Source organism: Lycium barbarum, chromosome 8 (genome assembly GCF_019175385.1).
Source record: "Lycium barbarum isolate Lr01 chromosome 8, ASM1917538v2, whole genome shotgun sequence".
NCBI classification, from domain to species: Eukaryota; Viridiplantae; Streptophyta; class Magnoliopsida; order Solanales; family Solanaceae; genus Lycium; species Lycium barbarum.
The window spans coordinates 7,725,532-7,744,667 of NC_083344.1; positions in this window are offsets into that span (position 1 = coordinate 7,725,532).

Consider the following 19,136-nt stretch of genomic DNA (forward strand, 5'->3'; position numbering starts at 1 on the left):
AATTGTTTAAATCGCCTAGTATATTGTTCCCTATGGGATCGACCCCGACTCATAGTTAGGTAAATTATATTGCGACGACCGTGTACACTTTCTCTTTGAGGAGTGGATTTGGACGTTATCGATTTTGGCACCGTTGCCGGGGAACAATTTGGCGTATTTGGGTTAGTTAGGAAATAAGCTAACTTGTTTTGGTCCAAACTTGTGAATATTTGTGTAGTTGTTTCTTTGCTTTATTTTATTTTTATATAAAAAACAAATGGCATCATTTCATGAAAATGGGTCGGATGGTAGTTGTTCATACTTTGATGACCCTTGTCCTTATTGTGGAGGACCCCACTCTTGGCAAACATGTTTAAAGTCTCCCCGGGGAGGATTGTGTGCACAATCTCGAACCCATGATTGGAGCATATGTGATAGATGTGGCGATCAAAATGGCCATTGGGCTAATTGTGATTATTTGTTCATCCCTTTCCCGCCACTATGACAATTCTACTTTTTATTATGACAGTGATAGGGAAAGGGAAGTGGAAGAAGTTGAGAATGGTCAAAATGGAGAGTTCAAGCTCATGATGGAATGCCTACTTGAAGGAGGAAATGAAAAGCAAAAAGCCTTGGAGGAGTACTTGGAAACTTGTATCCAGCATGGCTTGATGATTGAAGATAAAAATCCTCCATGGGCATCTGAACAAAATAAAAAAGAATCCTCAAATGCTCAATATGAGAAGAGAATGCCCATGTTGGAGGCCAATTATGAAGAGGAGGAATCAAGAATTGAACATCCTCCAACTGAATCCATTTTCATTAGAGATGCCAAAGAAGAAAAGAAATTAGAGTCAACCATTGTCTTGAGAAATATGGTGCAAGATGACTCTAGTTTGGGAGAAAATGAGAATGTCAAAATCCGGAACAATTTGCAAATTGGTAGGTTGAAGTCTCACTCCAAGCATTTTTCTACATTGGATTTGTATGGTGATATGGGAATTGAGCCACATACATCCATGTTGGATGATGAAAAAGAAATACAAGTGTCTTACATCTTGCAATTCGAATGAGTAAGAAGGCCACATGACATTCCTCATTTGAAAGCCAAGAAGTGCAAAATGAAGAAATTAACGTTTGGCTTGTTCATCTACTTACCACCCCCACCGCTTGTGGTCACAAACTTGAGTCCAAGTTGGGTGCCCAATTCATAAGCTCCAAATGGCGAGAAAAGCAGTAAAGTTGGCAATCGTCGTGCCGCGACGTTAAATTAAGCGTTTGGTGGGAGGCAACCCATCGTTTTCAAAATTTTAAATCATTTTCATAATTTTATGTTTTAGAATAGTTTAGTTTATGGTTTTTGACTAATCTGCAAAGTTTTAGAATTTTTGGAGTTGGTTTGAGCAGGTTCAGATTTCCGGACAGCCCCAAACCAATAGCTACTGAAAATTGCAGCACTGTTAACTGGACTGTTTTGCACAGTTTTTGCAAACTGTCCAATTTTTGCAAAACTGTCCAGTTTTTGCGTCCGTCATTGTGCAGTGAGGACACTGCAATGTTTTTAGTTGGGGGTGACAAAAGCACATTAGATTTTGTTTATACTTGTTTTGTGCCCCTGCCGGGCTTTTATCTTATGCATGGATATTGTGCCCTTGTCGGGCTTGTTTTATGACTGTTTGGTGTGGCTATGTATAGATGTTGTTGCTAATGGAACATGGCCAAAATTTTCAAAATTTCATTCTGTTGGCATGTTGCGGATTAGTCACTTTTATTATTTTATTTTCTTTCTTAGCTTCTTTAATTAGTCTTGTAGTTTAGGTGTAGGTGATCCTTTGAGGAAACATTATAGAAACTCTTGGCTTGTTTGGTACTAATAGAGTTAGTCTCTTGCATGTGAAGCGTTTAATTGAGCATATCCCTCCAAGTGGAATTTTAAGTGAAAAGAGAAGCAAGATGCATAGAAGGAATGATCTTTATGACAACTTTTTGGCTCATTTTGTGACTCTTTACCTACTAGATGAGTTTTACATGGGATGATGAGATATTTCTCTATTTGTTCTTGCTTAGGAAGTAAATTTGATCCATCTTGACTAGTTCATATGCCATGTGTGGTGAGTGTTTGTTGAATAATTCTTGTGCTTACTTTTATCATCTAAAACGTGTCTGGTTAGTCTTTCAATGCTAATTTTGATTATGTTGGTTGGAGAGATGACCTTGGGCTATCTTTGTGATTTTTGAAAAAGCCTCTCTAGCCTACCATTGCATAAATAATATTACTAGTAACCCAATTTGAGCCTATGACCTTTTCTTTGATTGCCACATTATAAGCCTTTACCCTTTTTGATGAAAAGTATCTCTTTTGAACCTTTCCCTCCTTGAACATGAAATTGTGAAGTTGAGGCCAAAAGCCTAAGTTAGGGGTGTTAGTGTTGCTTGACAAGTGGTGAAGGTTGGTGTTGTGGAAAAGTCAAAAGAAAGGAAGAAAATTTGAAAAATACAAAAAGGTTGCAAACTTTTTGTGCCAAAAAATAATAATGTATCTTTGTGAAAAAGGAATTGGAAAAGAATAAAAAAAATTAGAAATCAAGAAAATGGTTGCACAAAAAGAAGTTAGAATAATTGCGGAAACTAGTATGCAAAGGAAGGAGTGATGTTTTGAAATGAAGAGGAAAGTGGAAAAAAATTAGTGTGTAGTGTTCAAGTCTACATTAGTCTACATTAGTCACTAGTATCTCAAATAATCAAAATTAGCATTGAAAGACTAACCGGGCAAGTTCTAGATGATAAAAGTAAGCACAAGAATTATTCAACAAACACTCACCACACATGGCATATGAACTAGTCAAGATGGATCAATTTCACTTCCTAAGCAAGAACAAATAGAACAATATCTCATAATCCAAAGTAAACCTAACTAGTAGGTAAAGAGTCACCAAATGAGCCAAAAAGTTGTCACAAAGGTCATTCTTTCCTATGCACCTTGCTTTTTTAGCTTTCACAAAAAATTTGGAGGGTGTTCGCATTTCAACATTTCACATACAAGAGACTAACTCTATTAGTACCAAACAAGCCAAGAGTTTCCATATTTTTCCTCAAAGGAGCACCTACACCTAAAATTTTAACAACAAAATAAATTTTTTAAAAACGATGGGTTGCCTCCCACCAAACGCTTAATTTAACGTCGCGGCTCAACGGTTACCTTTACCACTTTTCCTTCGATTTGGAAGATATGAATTTGCGCCCCAACTTTGAATCAAGATTATGATGACGCTCATGGGGTGGTGGTAGAAAAGCAAAGAGGCCAACTCTTGGGTATCGCATCTTGCACTTCTTGGCCTTTAAGTGAGGAATGTCATTTTGTCTTGTTGGCATAACAAATTTCAAAATAAAAGCACATTGGTTTTCATCACCAAATTCCTCCATAGGCTCATGTGGTTCAATTTTCATATCACCCTCCAAGCACAATGTTGAAAAATGGTTAGAATGTGGTCCAATGCGCTCGAATTTTAAACTTGCACTATCTTTGACATCCTCACTCCCAAATGAACTAGATTCAATTTCAACATTTTCCATGACACCGATTGACTCTAATTCCCTTTCTTCTCCGGCATCTCCAATAAGCATAGAGTTGGTTGGTGGATGTCCAATTTTTTATTTCTCACAATGAAGCTCACTTTCTCCTTCAAATATGGACCTTTCTTGACTACTTTCAACACCCTCAAGTTGGTGAGCATTATGAGCCTCAACCAATAATTGCATGTGATCCTCCAAGGTGTGAATAGCTTTGTCGTTGCAACTAATTGCTTGACTCAAGTCATTAAGTGTTTGCTTCAAGTCCTTAATTGCTAAGCTCTGTTTGTCCACTTTTTCAAGAATGGTCTCCAACATAAGCATCATCTTCTCATTTTGAGCATTTGAAACCTCTTCCACGTCCCTATCCCTAATGTCATCAAAATCAAAAGTAGAATCGTCATAGTGGGGGTTCAGGGAAGGGAGGACAAATAAGCACAATTAGCCCAATGGCCATTTTGACCACCACACCTATCACAAATACTCCACTCATAACTTTCAGATTGTGCGCACAATCCGCCCCCGGGAGAATTCAAACAATGTTGCCATGAGTGTGGTCCTCCACAATAAGGACAAGGGTCATCAAAGTATGAACAACTACCATCCGACCAATTTTCATGGAATGATGCCATTTTTTTTATATATATAAAGATAAAATAAAATAAAGCAAAGAAACAACTACACAAATATTCACAAGTTTGGATCAAAGCAAGTAAGCTTAAATCCCAAACTAACTCAAATACGCCAAATTGTTCCCCGGCAACGGCGCCAAAATTGATAACGTCCAAATCCACTCCTCAAAGAGAAAGTGTACATGGTCGTATGCAATATAATTTACCCAACTATGAGTCGGGGTCGATCCCACAGGGAACAATATACTAGGCGATTAAGAAAGTAAGGAACTTTCACTTACTAAGCTAAGCCAAACGATAGATAATATTTTGGTTTTTGAGAAAATTATAACTAATGCGGAAATGTAAACTAACCTAGAAAGAAAGTAAAATGATCAATGGCCACAAGCATGGATACAAGGGAATTTACTCTCAAGTAACGATCCAATGTATTTCACGATTTTACAAATAAGAATGAGTTTATGCTAATTAGATAATGATTTCTAAATTTCATCGAAATTTTCTCAACCAAATCAATGAATTTCACTTTAAGCTTTCTCAAGCCTTAAAGTGTGATATTAGACACAATCAATATAATCCCAAGTTACTTTCCTCTCTCGAGCTCAAGTCATTAGATGAGGGTTATGCCTCAAATCCTTGTTAATTAATCTTTCCCAAATCGATTTTTCTCTCTCGAGCTCAAATCAAATTAAATGGGTGAGTCCTAGGGTTAGCTAATCCCTTTGGAAACATTCAAGTACGAGATTAATTAAAGAAACAATAACCCACTTCATTAGGAATAAAATCATTCCATACGACAAGCCTTGGTGGATGTTGGAGAAAAATGGAGAATTTACTGTCAAATCTGCATGGAATATTTGAGGAGCAGAGGTGAAAATAAGGAGGTGTACAAGAAAATTTGGGCCAAGGGACTGCCATTCAAGATAGCTTTTTTGATGTGGAGAGTATGGCACTTCAAAATTCCTCTTGATGAGGTAGTAAAGAGCTGGGGATATCATATGCCTTCCATATGGTTTTGTTGTGTAGAACCAAAGGAAGAGACTGTCCCTCATATATTCTTGAGAAGTACCACTGCACAAGCAACATGGAAATATTTTTGTGCAGCAGCTGGAATAAATGTTGATGGTATGCACTTGCATCAGGTGATTATGCAATGGTGGACAGTTGATGTTCCAGCCAGACTTCAGAATATCTTTTATGCTATCCCATCTATCATAGTTTGGCAGCTTTGGAAGAAAAGAAATGGAGATAAGCATAGAGACAAGGTGTCAACTAGCAGAGTTATCTATCAGGCTTCTACTGATGTTCAGCAGTTGGTGAGAAGTAGGAAGCCTGGAATCAAAACAATTCCACATAGGTGGTATGACATTCTAAATATTTTGGAACAGTTTGTGCCAAAACTACAAGTCACCAAGGTCATATGGAAATTTCCCAATGGGGGTGTTTGGAAGTGCAACACGGATGGGGCAAGTAGAGGTAATCCAGGCAGAAGTTCCTTTGCCTTTTGTGTGAGAAATTCATCAGGGGATCTGATATATGCAGAGGCTAGGAAAATGGGAGAGTGTACAAATACTGAATCTGAGACTAAAGCACTGCTGTAGGCTGCAAGATATTGCTTGTCTAAACATGTCTATTCCTTCATTCTGGAAACTGATTCTTTATTATTAAAGAATATATTGGATAGAGAGTGGAAACCTCCATGGAACATTACATTTGAGGTGGAGGAGCTGCTAGATATCATGGACCATGCAGAGGTACAGGTTTTGCATATTATGAGGGAGGGCAACCAGTTGGCTGATCATCTTGCTAACTATGCCCTTGATCATGGAGAGGTAGAGGCCAACTCACTTGCAGAATTGGATTCAAAGGGAAGAAAGATTCTTAATAGTGACAAGCTGCAGTGTCCCAATTTAAGAATCAGAACAAGAAGGAAATATTGAGGATGGAGTGTGATGTGGAGTCCATCATGTCTCATTTTACTCAAGTCCATTTGGGGGAGAGTAAAATGAGATGTTTTATTTCTAACCAGATGTTATTTTTTGCAGGTTACAAACTTAGCAGAGGGAACAAGGTACAAGGCATCAGTAAGATTCAGACTTTGAATCATATCTGTCATGATATGGAACAGAAGTGGTTCAATGGAGAGGAGATCAATGCTACTTTGCTTCTTGTACAGAATATGATAAGTATGCATCTTTATCAGTGTACCAAGGGCCAAGGTTGCTGGTTTTTCATGGATTCACATGTGGAAATCCTGGAGAACCTGATACCTTTGATAATTGCAGTATGGAAAGTGCAGAAACATTGCACACACATGAACTCTTTGGTATCAAGGCTGCAATGTGTGGTATCAGCACTTGGTGCTCATTCCACTGCTTCTTTGGTATCAAGGAGGAAGTGTGGTGAGAGTCATGAAGGTTTTGAAGGCAGGAGGATTACAGGCAGCTGGTTTGAATCTAAATTTGAGGGATGGGATTTAAGGCAATGTTCTACAAGGTCAACCAGTCTTTATATGTTGGCAAAACTTCATGCAGTGGTATCAGCACTTTGTGCTCAATCTGCAGAAGAATTGTCATCTAATGGAGACTGCCTTGGCTGCATCAAAGGGATTTATGCATTAAAAATACACCTACATTGCTGCATACATAACTGCTGGAAGGTAACAAGGAACAACAGAAGAACAACAAGCAAAGGACAAACTTGGGAACACAACTACATCAGTAGCAGCTGTATGGCCATGCAGAATTGGTTTTTCTGCATTTACAGATGAAAGGTTGTGTGTGCATATCTTTCAGGGTGTAAATTCACACAAAGAACCTTGGAGGCCGTTCATCAACACTCAAATCAATAGGACCACTCTACGATTCTGCAGTATATCATGTGTATATTGCAGTATATCAGATGGTTTTTTGAGTGCCATACATGAGGTATTGTTAGTTAAAGGTTACAGAATTGCAGACATGAGGTTGGGAAAGATTGTAGGGGCTGATATACACATGTATCATGCTGGTATACACAAATATACTGTTGATATACATGGACTGATGACCAAGTTGTGCATCAAGGTTTCAAACTTGGGACACAAATTGGTTGACATGCAGGAGATTATCATTCACATTGGCTTACAGGATTGGATTAGCAGATTTCTTCTTCAAGTTTTAGGTTTTTTAATATTTTGGTATTTTAGTCATTTGTATTACCAACTTAAGCCATCATTTTAGACTTAAGTTGGTCATTAGATTAATCATGCTTTCTATTGGTCTATGTGACCACCTTTGTAAAGACTTTACCCTGCTTTGTTTTTGATAAAATATATAAAAACAGCCCTAGGCCACAAACCTAGTGGAATTTACCCAAAAAAAAATAATCATTCAATACATAAGCAAAACAAGAGTTTCAAACCAAACTTTAATCAAGAATATTTTCATAAATAAGATTCAAGTAATGGAATAGAAAGCTACACACTTAGATAATCAATACATAGCAAGGAAAAGAAGAAATGAGTAAAGGATTAAGAAATTTCTTATCAAAATCTTCAATCCCCAAGTGTGGATGCAAAAACCTAGCTCTCCAAGCTTGATGAAAATGGCCAAAGATAATCCATTACAAAACCCTTGAAAAGTTTTTATACATCCCAAAAACGTGCAAGAGAACTGGACAAAAAACCCCCCGCGTGCCTCCTCTGTGATTCGCGGGATGAGCCACGGGCACAAAGTGCGAGTCGCGCGCTTCACACATGTCTCGCGCGCTGCACGTTTCAGCTTCTTAGTCTTCGGGCAGAGCGCGTGACAGGTTTGTGATTCACGGGCAAGACCTGCGAGTCAATCGCGTGATTCACAGACGATGCTTTTCCTTTAAAGTTCCTATTCTCCTTTGCTGACAAGCCGTACGACAACTGTGCGAATCACAGGACACTCCTGCGAGTCACACGCCTTGCTGTCCTGTGTCCTTAGCTCATTTTTGCTCTTTTTTGCTAGTTTTCACTTGGTTTGATCCCAATTCTCTCCATGACTCAATGCACCTGAAATAGTAGCAATACACACAAATAATAGCCTCATATCATAGATAAAGAACATAAAAACCAAAGCAAAGAGGTTGTAATAAGTGGTAAAATCGCCACTTATCATGTACCAGATATTTCTAATTCCATAGATAAGAAAAGGGGCGATGAGTCTGACAATGGACAATCTAAGTCCGCTGTCGACCATTTATTTGAGGGAAATCTTGTTGAAGGGAAAACGGATAGGTCAAACATCTTAGCTAGTGAGGAAGAAGAAATTGTTGCTAGTTTTAATATGTTTGTTGAAAAGTTGAAGGATGGTGGGACCATCGAGGGACCTAGTTCCTCAGTCCAAAAGGAAGGGAATTCTCTTGTGTTGGAAAATGCTCCAATATCAGAGGAAGGACTAGGTTCCCACCATGTACCTACAATTATTGTACCTCTAATAGAGATTTCTGAAAGCAGAGAACTGGTAGTTTTCACTCATTCTGAGGAGCTTAATGATGAGGATGAGTCTCTGAGTTTGAGATTCAAAATAAATGCAAGGTCCTCTCAAAAATAAAAAGTGAACTTGGGGTTAACTGAATCAAGACAGTGACCAATTACCAGAGGAAAAGCTAAAGCTCAGATGGAGATTGTATTGAAAAATAGCCAAAGAAAATGTATCTTAAGAAAGAGGGATCAACTAGTGAAAAGGACTAGGGGATTGGTGGATGAAGCAGAAGAATCACCAATCAATAATACAGGTAGTGTCAAAAATGTAGGAGTGGAGGAGGAAGAAACAGAAGTTCCAGAAGTCACACTCATGAGGAAAAACTCAAAGAAAAGGAAAACGGTTAAGTCTAAAAGGGTTGCTGACAAAGAAACTGAGTCTAGAGAAAGGGAACCAGGCCAGATCACTTAGCCAAAGAAAGGAACTTGCTCACAAAAGAAGAGAACTGCAAGTCTCAAGAAGAAACCTGGTTCCTCACCCAAAAGGCAAAAGGTGGAACTATCAGAATCAGAAAGAAAGGAAATTCTAAAAACCCAAAAGGTACTAAAAGGCAGAGTTTCTGACCCTGAAATTGCTGGGAAACCCGAAATAAAAGAGATCGTAGAAATGGTTGAGTTTCAGAAATGGACTCACCTTTTCAAACTACCTGTTCCAAACGTTTTTGAGGATGAGGTAATAGAATTCTATGTGAACTTGCTCACTGCTAATGACACTCTACTATTATCTGTCAATGACTTTGAATTTATGCTTGATGAAAACATTCTTGGGGAGGTTCTGCAAGTTCCCACTAATGGGTTAAAATATGTCAAGACTGACACTGCATCACCTCATGGTAACGTCCAAATCCACCCTATTAATTAGAATGAGTACGGTCGTATGCAAATATAATTTACCCAACTATGAGTCGGGGTCGAATCCCACAGAGAACAATATATAGGCGATTAGGAAAAGTAGGAATTATCACCAATAATAGCTATGCCAAACAATAGATAATATTTTGGTTTTTGGAGAAAATTATAACTAATGCAAAAATGTAAACTAACCTAGAAAGCAAGTAAAATGATCAATGGCCACAAGCATGGATACAAGGGAAACTACGCTCAAGTAACGATCCAATGTACTTCATGATTTACAAATAATGGTGAGTTTATATTACTTAGCCTCGGATAATGACTCTAAATTAGCTTCTTCTGAAGACTAACTAGACTACCTAATTGAATATCCCTAAAGCAATTAGGAGCATTAAGAACACCCGAATATGGCTACAAGTGGTGTCGCCTATCCCTAGGTCGATTTCCATTAGATGAGGGTTAACGCCCCAAATTCTTGTTAATTAATCTTTCCCAATCCCGAGTTTGCCTCTTCCAAGTTTAAATCGAAATAAATAGGCAAGTCTTAGGGTTAGCTACTCCCTTAAGAATCATTCAAAATGAGATTAATTAAAGAAACAATAACCCACTTCATTAGGAATAAAATCATACAACACATAAGCAAAACAAGAGATTCAATCCAAACTTAAACAATGTATACTTCCATAAACAAGGTTCAAGTATTGAAATGAAATACTACACACATAAATATTCAATACAAAAGAAGGAATTGAAGAAAGGATTAAGAAATATCTCATTAAAGTGCTTCCAATCTTCTCCTCCAATGGTGTTGGTGATGAAACCCTAGCCTCCAAGTTTATGTGTTATGCCAAAGATGTGTTTAGAAAACCCTAATTGACTTTTTATAGGAACTGGAATGACAGAAATCGTCAAAGCCCAAGTTCTAGTCGAACTGGGCCGAAAATCCTTCTACGCGAACGCGCCACGTTATTGTGCGAACGCGTGGAATCACGCTCTTTCTTAAGAGCGGTCGCGTGTCGTTCCTGCGCGAACGCGCAGAGTCACTTAACGCGCGTGGGCGCTATCGCGTGGCTTTACTGCGCGAACGCCCAGAGTAATATTTCAGCCAATCTTTCCAGAATGTCCAGTTATTTCCAGTTTTGTAGCTTTTTTTGCTCTTTTTTGCTTGCTTTCCACACTTAGGCTCTAGGGACCCCGTATTACCTGAAACATACTAAAAACCACGTAAAATAGCATAGACTTGCTTAAAAAACAAGTAAAACTTATAGCCGAAAAGCGTCGATTGTGGCGTAAAATCACGCCACATCACCTCATTTCTTGAATATCATTGCCAAACAAGAGGAACCATATATGGAGATAGGGTCTTCAAAAAGCAACTCAAACCTGAGTAACATTTGCTTTTTGAACTAGTCAACAAGCTAATATTGCCCTACTCAGAAAGGAGATCTATGGCTGCAATCCCTGATCTATTTTTGATTGAAGCCTTAGCTAACTACACTGCTGTTAATCTGCCTGCCCTCATGATTGAACACATGATTAAGGTTGCCACAATCAGGGATGGTAGGCATGGGCTGCCTTATGGATTCCTTCTTACCAGAATTTTCGAGCACTTTAAAAAACAAGTCAGCAGGATGACCTTGGGTACCAAAAAGCATATGTTCACTGAGAGCACTCTCAAGGAATGTGAATGCATACAAAATAGAGGAGGAGTTGGAAGCAATTATATGATCGAGGCTCAGGATAAGGCAAATGAAGAGATAAACAAGCCGTCACTTCATCTAGCCCAAAGGGACATGAAAATTGCAATTTTGAAAGCTTAGCTGCAACAAAGTTCACAAGGAAATGAGGGACCAGGTACCTTGGATGTGTTAAAGGAAGAAAATGTTAAGCTCAAAGTTGAAGTCGCTGACCTACAAAAGAATGTGGATGACCTGACTTAGCAGCTGGTTCATTATCATCGAGCCGCAAATGAACGCATTGACAAGCTTCTTTCCAAGCTCTAAACTGGACCTCTCTTTTCTCCCTTCCTGCTTCTCATTCCCTCTTCCCAAATCTTCTGATATTCCTTTCCTTTGACTATCTTATTGTCCTTGTTTTTGGGTTGTACTGATATTAGCACTCTTGTCTGTTATGAAACTATTTTATGTATGCTGGATGTACTATGTTTTTGCTGCTAATCAAATTTGGGCATTATCTCTCTGTTTGTGCAATATTACTTAGCCATTGGTTGTTTCATTCACTGCTTATGTTGTGTTGCCCCAGGGGCCATGAGTTAATGTCACTAACCTTCCTCTATCTATGCTACGTCTTTTCTCTTTTTAATGATGCTAAAGGGGGAAAATATTTAGAGAGTTTGTTGGATGATTTGTAGAGTTTTTTGGATGAGTTTGAAGTGTGTTTATGTTTGTAAGATGGGTCTGATTCTCAGGGGGAACAAGTGAAGAATCTGGTCCTCCGGGGGAATATAATTATGTGTTTGTCATCTTTTTGTGGAAAATTAAAAAGTTACGATACTTTATGTTTTGATGATTTGACAAATTATTCGAGGAACCAGATGCGATCAGGTTCACTCGATAGGGAAATTGATAAGTTATGATACTTTGTGTTGTGATGATTTGACGAACCTCATTCGAGGAACCAGATGCGATCAGGTTCACTTGATGAACTTGGTCAACCTTATGATATCTCATGTCGAGGTTCACTTGATAAGCTTGGTCAACCTTATGATGTCTCATGTACTGCTAAATTGACATACTCTCTCGAGGAACCAGATGCGATCAGACAGTGTACCAACTGGCAGCAGTGTAGCAGCAACACAGATGCAGCAATGACTCACAAACCAAGATAAAGAGCCAGATAGGGACCAGATGTGATCAGTTCCCTTAGCCGTCGTACAGTCAACTCTACAACTGTAAAAGTTGTTGCACTGTATCGACTGGCAGCAGTGCAGCAGCACAACTATATTTTGCTAGAGGCCCAATCAAATAATGAAATGCCCCTCTCACATCCCACATGCTCTCTCATATATAAACCACATTTTACAAGGGTAACCCTAACACTGTGAAATCAGGAAATCATCCACTCACAAGAAGCAGCTGCCGCTACTCTCAAAATGCTCTTCAAGATCAAAGCTGCAACAACTAAATGGACTAGTTCTTTAATCAATGCCGATGTCTTAAGTCCTTTTAGTTGTTAAATCTTTGTATTTTGCTCTTAACTTGTTCTCCTACACTTCTTTCAAGAAGTTCTTGGTAGGACAGATTTCCAACCTTTTGTGGTGGTATCTTGGCTAGAGTTAGTCAAGGATTGTTTCTTTGCAATAGAGTTATTGTTGGGGGGGGGGGGGGGGGGGGGGGGGGGGTTAAGAGTTTAATTCCTAGGTTGTAATCTGAAGTTGCTCAGTTATAGTGAAGTTGAGGAAATCCTACTTTGGTAGGTCGTGATTTTTAATCCCTTGAGCAATGAGTTTTCCACGTAAATATCTTGTGTTATTTACTTTTTGTCATACTCAAGGGAACAGATAGAGAACCTGGTTCTTTATACTATTTGGTGGACTCGTATATTCTATCGACAAGCAACGTAACCTTCTAGAATAAATTTAAGTACACTGATAGTGTAAAAATATTGTTCTAGCACAATGCTGGTGTATATAGTGATACCATTAGGTGAGGAACGCATGCAATTGATTTAAAGGGAGTGATTAATATATTGATCAAATATGAAGACCCTATCTTGAATTTGCAATATGGTAAAGAGCCAGGAAACGCACAGGTGACTGTTATAAAATTAGACTAGTACTAGCATCTCCTTTCAGATAATTAAGACCTTCAAACCTTAAATAAATAAACGGGAAAGGTCCAAAATTAGCCCTAATATATGGGAAATGGCTCACAAATACCCTCCATCCACCTATTGGTCCAAAAATATCCCTCCATTCACCTGTTTAGTCCAAAAATGTCCCTTCATCCACCTATTTGGTCCAAAAATACCCCCAACCTACTTTTTTAGCTCAAGAATATCCCTCAAACTAACATCCTAATTTTGATGATATTTTTTCAAATTTAAAATGCCATGTGGCTTGTTTTGATTGGCCACATATTATTTAATTTAAAAATTAAACCCCACCCAATTAATCTAACCCATTTTGTAACTTAAACCTGGCGACTTTATATATATATATATATGCACTTGCAAGCATAGCTGATGAGCAGCCATGGGTAATGTTCCAAATCGAGTCGGCATTGATGTACTCAAAGTTACTGTAAGAAGACCAACTAGAGTTCTCCCAAGAAGGAAACCACCTAATGCCACATGAAAGTTCAAAGCTTTCTCTCCTCAGAGGCTAACACGAGAGAACGCAGACTATCAAATAATACCCGTACTAGCTCACTTACGCGAACTTCATTTCCAATGAATTATTATCAGAACAGTTAATACTTGAAATTCAATTTCAACAACTTTTTTTTATCATCATGCACTAACATAAAAGGTTATATGCAACAGCTCGGACAATTTGGAACAAAAACTTGTCTAAGGGATTAATTAGCTCAACAGCACCTGCCCGATTTTAAATAGGCACCAAAATGTAAGTTCTTAATGCTTGGCAGCAGAATTACAGGTCCTTTTATTAAGCTTCCATAACATCAAAATGACCACAATATATCATAAACTAAAACTCGAGAAAATCAAGATAAACCATGCGACAGTGATGATCGATAATTTGAGCACGGATGTCGTTGGCAGTGAGAATGAAACGTGGATTTAAAAAAAATGGGTCAACGGGTTTGGGTTTCAAAGTGGGTGGGGTTTAATTTTAAATTAAATAATATATGTGGCCAATCAAAACAAGCCATGTGGCATTTTAAAATTGGAAAAATACCATCAAAATTAGGGTGTTAGTTTGAGGGGTATTCTGGAGCCAAAAAAATAGGTTGGGGGTATTTTTAGACCAAATAGGTGGATGGAGGGATATTTTTTAACCAATAGCTGGATGGAGGGTATCTGTGAGCCATTTCCCATATGTTAGGAGTATTTTTGGACCTTTTCCGATAAATACATAAAAGTGAAGGAGAAAGAAAATCATCTGCATCGCTATTTCCTTTTCCGATAAATAAATAAAAGTGAAGGAGAAAGAAAATCAACCTGCATCGCTATTTCCTTTTATACTTTGAATTTAATCAATATTCCAAACAAGTTTAACCAATATGAACTAATATCCTAACGATTTCTACACTATCAGCTCACTAAAAGGTAAGTTTGTCCACAAAATATATATATATATATATATATATATATATATATATATATATATATATATATATATATATATCATATGGATTCAACATAACCCAAATTTAGAAATTCACTAAATATAACATATACGGAGTAATTGCAAAGCCAATATCATATGTAAATGGGTTGTGGGTTAATAGACAAGCGAGAGGCCGCCAGAATTGCATAAGCTTCAAATCCTGACCCATCTTTGCTAGTAACCTCGAAACTAAAGTAAGTGACCTACTATGACAAGGTAAATTTACTAGGGTAGTGTAAAAGTTTGTCACACTTAATTGATGAGGAAAGCCTTTTCGTGAACAAACACAATTCCTATACACACCTAACAACAACACCTTCCTGCATATTCATACGAAGACAAGATACAAGTAAGCGGTTCAGGGTCCTACAGCGTATCCGCTGTTAATTGATATGTATACATATATGTTGAATCCTCTTGCAAATAGACGATTCCAAAAAGCAGAAAACAGTACCTTCAGACCACATAGCTTCTGATATCCTCCATGATCACTCTATCAATTTGTTGAGTGCCAAGGTTTGCGGCTTAGAGGAGAGTCATATGTTTGATGATGCAGCATCATCAAGATTCCCATATGAAAGGAGAAACTTGGATGAGACAAAGAGAGAAGAGAAATAGATATTGAACTATATTTTCAATGCCCTACATATCTTTAATATATCCTTATTCTCCCTTCAAGTTTTGTGAATCTTGATGACGCTGCATCCTAAAACATTGACTGGTGAAGACTATACTGTGAATTATGATCATTCTTTTTAGGCAAGAACAACAGAAACCCTATTCTTGAGAGTGGCCAAAACGACTTGAAAAAGTGTTTACAAATATATATTGAAGAGCAGCTCGATTGGCTAATCAAAGTCAAAGCAGTCAATTTATTGAGATCACCTTCAGTGGCAAAGCTAAAGGGAAATGAAAGGGCTCATTCAAATCCCCTTTGTCTGAAAATTATTATGTACAAGTAGTGTAAATAATTTTTTTGTTGCGTATATCAAACAGTTGAATCACCCTAACACACGAGAAATTTTTAGGTATGTCTATTTTCGTATTTTTGAATCCTTGTTAGGATTTATGGCTCTGCCACTAGATTTATTATCGGAGAACGCATTCCTTGACCGGCAAAAGTTAATAGAAGCTGCAAGTATTTTAATTTGGCATGGGAAAGGTCATAGAAATTAAAGGTTAGAAAGAAAGTTTAGGAGATGATGAGAGATCGAATTGATTAGATATTTGGATAATGGGATAGACTTTATGACACTAAATAAAACAAGAGAAAGCGGTCTATATAGTAATTATGTATAGGCGGAAGGCTGGGGGTAAGAACGGGGTGGGGTGGGGTGAGGTCTGTAGAACCTACATTTTTGCGTAGTAATTTCACGGATGATCACTTACCTTTTATCTTATTGCACAAAAGTTATTAAATTTAGACAAAGTGGAGTGTTCTTTTATTACAAAATAATAGTTTAGTAACTTTTGTGATACTTAGATAAATTGCATGATTTGTTCGGGACAAGAAATATGTTCATGATTAAGATAACAAAATATTTGTAATGTCCCATAAATATTTAGACTTAAAATTATTGATGCTAGCAAACTTAATGACATATTTAAGGTGCCCCAAGGTATAAGGGTTCACACGTTCTAAACAAAGTGTTAGGTGATATACAATTAACACATGGTATATACTAAAAAAAATGTTTGAAATTCTTTTGAAAAATAGATAGAAAAAAGTAGAAAGGTATGAAATAAAATCCGATTTGGACAAAGCAGTGATTGAGGTGGACCAATCCCATATGGCTTCACGTGGGCTGCAACTAAACAAAGGATTTAAGCCATTGAAAGCAAAAGATTTAAAACTAAAACTACAGGAAAAAGGGTATTTATATTTTTGCCAAAGTATAAAAACAACAATGAAAAACAAGAACCGCACAAAAAAGGTGTTCAACTTATGTTACATCACTTATACACAGGAATCTCAATTAGAATAGACATACTCAGTACACATGCAAATAATTTTCTCTAAACGTAACTACAGTTCTCGTCATTGATTCATTGAAAAGAATTTTTTTATTCTTTTTATCTTCCTTTTTTGTTTTTTGATAGTTTATTTAAAATTTCAGATGATAATTCCTAGTTTCAAATGAAAATTAAGATTTTAAGTGGTGAAAGAGAAATTGATAATACACTTTTAAAGAATTAAGCGGGTAAGTTGTGTTTCCGGCATTGTAAAATAAAGCTCACAAGTTAAAGGACTAGAACCAATGTTGTGAGTAGTTATGTTCTTTGAATCTCAATTATCATATAGATTGAGAAATTGTGATTCGAGATTGTGTGGAAGATACGTCAAACTGAAGTTGAGCTTGTACATATAGCTTGAGGTAAGCTAAGACTTATTTATAAAAGAAAATCATAGTCCTCAGTCCACTCAATTCTTTCTTATTACGGTCCTAAATGAGAATGTGATAATACCAAATGCAATTAATCTTTGTTGCCCACTATGACTTGTATGATATTTTGCTGAGTCTTTAGAAAATTTTTGCTCACTCTATCACTATTTGATATATGTCATTGTTTGTGATACTTGTATTCAGTTCAAAACGTGTATTCAGTTAAATTTAATGCAATTGATTGGAAAATGAGTTGACAAGTAAACAATGAAGAGGTCGACACAAGAAGGAAACAATTGCATGAAAGGAAAAATAAAGAATTACATTACCCTTCTTTTCAGAAAAAAATTGTACCCTCATTTTTGGTGCATGGAACTTCATCGTAAAGAATTACACTAACATTCATTATTGTTAGCCAGATTTTACATTTCACAATAAAATTTCAATGTCTAGATAGGTTTAACATTCTAACGTGCAACCTAAAAGGGGCGAAGCTACAAGGCAATCTGCGGTAAATCCATTAACTTTAGTTCAAACCTTGTAATTGTATTAAGAAATTTATTAAATATGTACAAAAAATAAAATCAGAACTCGGTTATCTTGTGACCGACCAAAAAACTATGTGGTAATTATGGAAATATTGTAATTATAGTAATATATGAATTGTAGTCTATTAGAGTAAGCGAATATCGTAGTCCTATTAGAATAGGATTACCTTAGGCAGCTTGTAACTTGTATATTAGGAGGTCATATTATGAATTCAAAGGCTGAGAAAATTCACCCAAAATATTCTTGTCTTTTTACTACTTTCACGTCCCTTTCAATTTTAGCAGATTACGTGTACGTGATGTCGCTATTCTAGAAGTTAAAATCCATAAAGTTATAATTCTTGCTCTCCGCCTTGAACCTAAAGAAATGTTTGAACCACTTTTGCTACTATATTAAGAGTTTCTTATATAAGGGAGTTCAACAATTTATATATACTAAAAAAATTATTTTCATCTTACTTATACTGTACAATTTCCGATGAGGGAGATTCATTGAATCCACTTTATTATATGGAGCTCCACCACTAGCGATATAGATGTTAAAAGTTCATATATCTGATCCCAAATTATTTGGAATTAAGACGTAGTTGTTATTTTTTTGGTAACTAAATATTGTATTACCAGGGAAAAAAATATTTACAAGGTCGTTCCACACCCTCTAGAGTTGGGACGTAGTTGTTATTAATATACCAAAGCTTGATCTAATACCCTTCCAATTGCAATAATTTAAGCTATTATCATGAAGAAAAATTCCATAGCCACATGTAGGAAAATATGGTCAAAGAGGCATCGAAATCAAAGAGCAAGTTGGACTAATATAAGCTTAATTGATGCTAATTTCCCTAATCATAATCATGATTAGAGATAAGCCATTGATGGTCCGAAACGTGTACTTTTTACGTGTAAAGTTAGTACAATTCAGAAAGTGACCATTTTCATGGATTATTAATCTTGATTTGCAGATAATTATCTTTTCTGACTAATGTCTAATGGGAATCATTTTATCAAAGCTAAAGCGTATCATACCCTATGATATAGACTTATGGAGCATTCGGAGAATAAATTTAGTGGGAATCCAACTAGAGATCTTTAAGATGGATTGACAGGACAATTTCAGAGTTTAAAATGTAAAAAACATAGAGGTTTTAAATTTGCTGCCCCTAGTAAACTATAACTTGTTTTCATCATTTTATGTGAAGGTGGGTGACTGAGCATGAAGTTAAAAATAAAATATTTGAAACTTGTGATACAAAATATGTCATATATAGACATTTCAGTTACATAAAATCAGGTCGTTAAAGATAAAATAAAAAATAGAGTTGAATTAAATAAAAAATAGAGTTGAAGTATTTTAAATATAAAAATATG